General features: G+C 47.2%; 2 non-coding genes across 2 annotated transcripts; one reads left to right on the forward strand and one right to left on the reverse strand.

Annotated features, from left to right (window-relative positions):
- Nucleotides 1-2,465: 2,465 nt before the first annotated feature.
- On the forward strand, nucleotides 2,466-2,539 carry TRNAN-GUU (transfer RNA asparagine (anticodon GUU)). Its single transcript has one exon. It is a non-coding gene; the product is annotated as a tRNA-Asn (tRNA).
- Nucleotides 2,540-3,781: 1,242 nt separating this feature from the next.
- On the reverse strand, nucleotides 3,782-3,866 carry TRNAY-GUA (transfer RNA tyrosine (anticodon GUA)). The gene is given in 2 exon segments: nucleotides 3,782-3,817; nucleotides 3,830-3,866. It is a non-coding gene; the product is annotated as a tRNA-Tyr (tRNA).
- Between the last annotated feature and the right edge of the window lie 782 nt (nucleotides 3,867-4,648).

Genomic DNA, 4,648 nt, shown 5'->3' on the forward strand with positions numbered 1-4,648 from the left:
AAAGAAGAGCTCCAGAGAAAGGGAGCTTGTGTGAAGACGGGGGTGTCCCCGCAAAGAAGGAGTCGAGGCAGTGTGGGCCGTAAGCCCACGAGAGAGGACCAGTGATGGTGTAAATGCACTCAGAGAAGAGGCCAGTACACGAGACATCAAGGGTCCATGTGAGTACCAGAGAGTCCGGCAGCCAGAGACCTGAGCCAGGGTTAGAAGTTGCACGGATGCAAGGACAGAGACTAGGCACTAAGCAGAGTCCGGCAGCCATAGACCCAGGCCAGGGTTAGAAGGTGCGCGGGAGAGAGAGTGCCAAAAGCCCTCAGCAGGAGCTGAGGACCGAACAGAGGCTGTGGAAAAGGGATGTACATGTATATATCTATATCCGCGTAGCACAGCGAGAGAAGACAGGGACTGTGGAAAAGGGATAGGAGCCTTATCCGAGTAGCACAGCTTCCCTAGGGCAAGCGACAACCAGGACAGACGGTGTGCTGAAGGTGAGCGTCTGCCTGCTGTGATAAACTGAGTCGGAAGGTAGAGAAACGGCTTATTGTCCCTGCATAAGACCTGGGCCTGAGAATATCTGCTGCACCTGCCTGTACACTGCAATCTGTCAGTAAAGTTGGTTTTATTTAAAAGCACTGACTCTATCTATTTATTCATGTGCGAGGTGCCGAGGTGCTCGCTGAAGGTTGCTCAGTAGACTCGCCCACGGCTACCACCCCGTGCCACCTCGTTACACGTCCATTACACATATAATATCACAAAAGAAAGCAACAAACACAAAGAAACAATGGCAGATCCCCAGGAGGACACTAGTCCCAGATGTCACCAGAGGCAGTGTAGGTCGATGCTGGGGGTGATCGTGCAGGCGCAGCATAAATCACACAGGGTCAGTGATGCAGTACAGGGTCTTTTACTCACAGTTGTTATCCGAGTCACTTTGGCCGGCAATGACTGCCCGAGCCGTGCTGCGTCCACCAAGTGAGGAGCTCGGTCAACCCCCAGGCAATTCAGGAGTATGGCACAGGACCCCCTTCTGTCCTTTCCCTGGCTCATGCCCCACCAGTGACCAAACTTCTGTCCAGCTGCTGCGGATCTATGCGGGCAAACGTGGGCCCCGTTTCCCGCTATCCTATCTGGTGCCTTCCTAGCAGGTTTGGCGGGGGGTCGCACCAATAGATGATCACGAACTCCGGTCTTTGGCTGAGGGATAATTTACCTCCACCAACTTGGGATCCGGTACCCTTCTTCTGCCTGACCCTTCACCCGACATCTCGTGGGTTCTTAGGGTCCCTTCTGCCTTCTTGTTTCTCAGCCTTTCTACTTCTCTGTCTCTTCTCCTTCTTTCCTGTTCCTTCTTCTCCCCCTTCCCTCGGCCTCTTCTCCTTCCTTCCTCCTCTCTGGCCCCGGCCTTTTCTCTAGGCCTGCCTTCTGAGCAGAGCTCCTACAGAGCCTCTGCTCCCTGTCACTTCTCCACTGAACTTCTCCCAGAACTAAGATGGTGCCCACCTTTTATACCTCCTCCTCTGTGTGTGAGCTCAGGTGACCAGCACCCAATGAGCCCCTACCTACGCTCAGAACCCAACCCCTATCTGCTCCTACATCACTGGGTTTTCCTCCCCCCTCCCCACTCCAGCCAGGGACATAGTCAGATGTGCCTGCATAAATATATAAATGGGAGCACCATAGAGCTGTCCCCCGGAAATGGGGTGTGTGTGCTGTATGCAGCTAAATGAGCCCTGGTCCATACTCCATCCTTACCCGGGAGTGGAATATCACACCTCTGGTCTGAGGTGCAATACCCCTGTAGCGGCCGAACCCTCGGGGCGCTACATATGATCTCAGCCAGGTATGTTTAACTCTAAAACGCTGCAGCATTTCAAAGAAAAACATATTGTAATGGCCCCCGGGGTCCGAGACGCGCTGTAGGAGATTGTCTTCAAACTGTTTTCCCATAGACCTTCATATATAAAATAAAATACAAGGAACAAAAAACACATCAAGCCCATAAAAGAATATCACATAAAAGTTGTGATGGAGTTTTATAAGGTCGCAGACAATACGACAGTGATGAAATGTATTCAATACCGTTATATTGTTTTCTAGTTAATTACAATATTTATTCACAAAATCCAACTATAGAATTTCTCAGGGAACAATTGAAACTTAATTTCCCTTTCCAGAAATCGAACCCAAGACCGTCCATATGAAAACCCGACATCATCCAGTGTTATAAAACCCAAGAGAGGAGCCACCGATACCTAAACGTAGAAACCTCCCAGGACATCGTCTGAGCGATCATAAGTCACTGGAATAAGAATGAGAATGTCTGAATGTAGAGGAAATTCCCAGGATTCTGTGGTGTCGTCCTCCGACCCAGGAGCTCAATAGTCACCATCAGCCGCTACTGAGCAATGTGCACTGAGCGGAAATGTTGGTTATTTGCTGTTCAGGCAGAGCTGCTGAGCACAGATGTCTCTGTGGCGCAATTGGATAGCGCGTTCGGCTGTTAACTTAAAGGTTGGTGGTTCAAGCCCACCCAGGGACGTCGGTGTCTTTTGCTTGGACAGCTACCCAAATTTCTTTATGTTGTCAATTAATAATTTTACAAAATTCACCGATTCTATGTAATTCACATTTTTGTAATACAAGTAACGTGAACCCAGCTCCTATAAGGCACAGATCTGTAATTAGTGTCCATCAGAAGAACTTCTCATGTAGTCAGCAGGTTACAAACCTGCACGTGGAGACCTTAACAGAGTTCTAGTCCTTTGTCTCCACCAAGCAACCAAGTGACACGGCTTCACTTGTCTCCTGGTAAATCATTCACAGAAAGTCACTTTTCTTTTTGGGCTTGCGCCATTCATTGGTATCTTATGCGCCAGTTTCTTCAGTGTCGCAGGCGGTTCTTACATTTTGTTGCAAAATCATTTATCATTTTTCTTTTCTCTCTTCTAAGAGTCTTTTTAGAGCAAAAAGTGACATGTTCGGCTAAAATGTCCCCAAACTTGCAGAAAAACTATAGACGTCCATAAATTCACTCCATGGGGAGACTGGAGAACATCTTCTAACAAAAATGTGTTGACTTTTTAAAAAGTGACAATTGGATGAGTCGAAAACATCTGGAACAGGGGTGGGGAACCTCAGGCCCGTGGGACATTTACAGCCCTTGATGACCTTTTATCTGCCCCCGGGTAGATATCCGGGGACCCCAGTACTTGGGGCCGGCAGCTGTATTGTGACGGTTAATGTCTCCTCGCTCGGTGAGCACGTGTACGCAGTCTTCACTACCGAACGCTGAGGACGTCAGGACATACTTAGATAGCGGGTAATTTATACCCCCCCCGAAGGATGGTGTAAATATCCACATGGACCCTGGAATAGAAAAGATTCCCCACCCCTGACGTAGAAACTCCAAACCTCGCCCACAATGGGGATCAGAAGAAAAAACAGGTGAACACAGAGGAAATAGACTTAAAAAAGGCTCAAAGTAAGTAATGACTGAGGTACAGCCAAAAAACACAATCATGAATCGAGGCCAAAGAGCTAAAAACATCATCTTCCGAAAAAGGCAAAAATGAGGAGGAAGAGAGGGAGGAAACTTCTGTCCGGATAATCCGCTGTAAGTGAAGAACCGTAATGACCCTAATAGAAGCCCTACTTCAGGAGAGCGGACGGCGAGGAGGGATTGTTAAGGAAAATTAATATTGTGGCCAATGTGACCCCACCAGTAATGTGGCTGCTTAATTCTGGAGATAATTATACCCTACTAACAATAAGTAATAAAATGTCCTTTGAACCTGAATCGAACCAGTGACCTAAGGATGTCTGTGCCCCACTACAGTCCTCCGCTCTACCAGCTGAGCTATCGAAGGCTTGTGTACTGCAGCTCTCCTGCCGTCATCACCTCACTGCGTCTCCAGGTGTATGGGTCACATAATACTGGACATTTCTATAATATATTATACATGTACATTAATTACTGGTCAATAAGATTCTGACTGTGACAATAATAAGGTAACAACAAAAAAATAGGGAAAACAACTTCCCATACTGGGAATCAAGTCAAGGACGTTTGGATGAAAACCAGGAATCCTAACCGCTAGACCACATGGCAGAGACACAACAGTGAGACATTGGCGTTAGAATGATGGAAAGGAACTAAGCAGCAAGTCCAGAAGTGATAGGGGAGAAAGAAAAGATTGTAGAATCTCCATCAAAAAAAGTACCTGAGCTGTATGTGAGCTGTATGGGAAATATCCTGTGAGCTTTCATGTACTTCCCCCAGGCAGAGCGATGGAAGCCAGAAAAAAACACCTCCAGTCCAAGCGTTGGAGGTATAGTGGTGAGCATAGCTGCCTTCCAAGCAGTTGACCTGGGTTCGATTCCTGGCTAACGCAAAACATTTTTTTTTTAACATTAACTACACTGCTCAAAAAAATAAAGGGAACACTTAAACAACAGAATGTAACTCCAAGTAAATCAAACTTCTGTGAAATCAAACTGTCCACTTAGGAAGCAACACTGATTGACAATCAATTTCACATGCTGTTGTGCAAATGGAATAGACAATAGTTGGAAATTATTGGTAATTATCCAGACACCCTCAATAAAGGAGTGGTTCTGCAGGTGGGACCACAGACCACATCTCAGTACC

The sequence above is a fragment of the Phyllobates terribilis genome, unplaced genomic scaffold (assembly GCF_046119375.1).
Source record: "Phyllobates terribilis strain yellow unplaced genomic scaffold, ASM4611937v1 Scaffold_3__8_contigs__length_932513732, whole genome shotgun sequence".
Taxonomy (NCBI): domain Eukaryota; kingdom Metazoa; phylum Chordata; class Amphibia; order Anura; family Dendrobatidae; genus Phyllobates; species Phyllobates terribilis.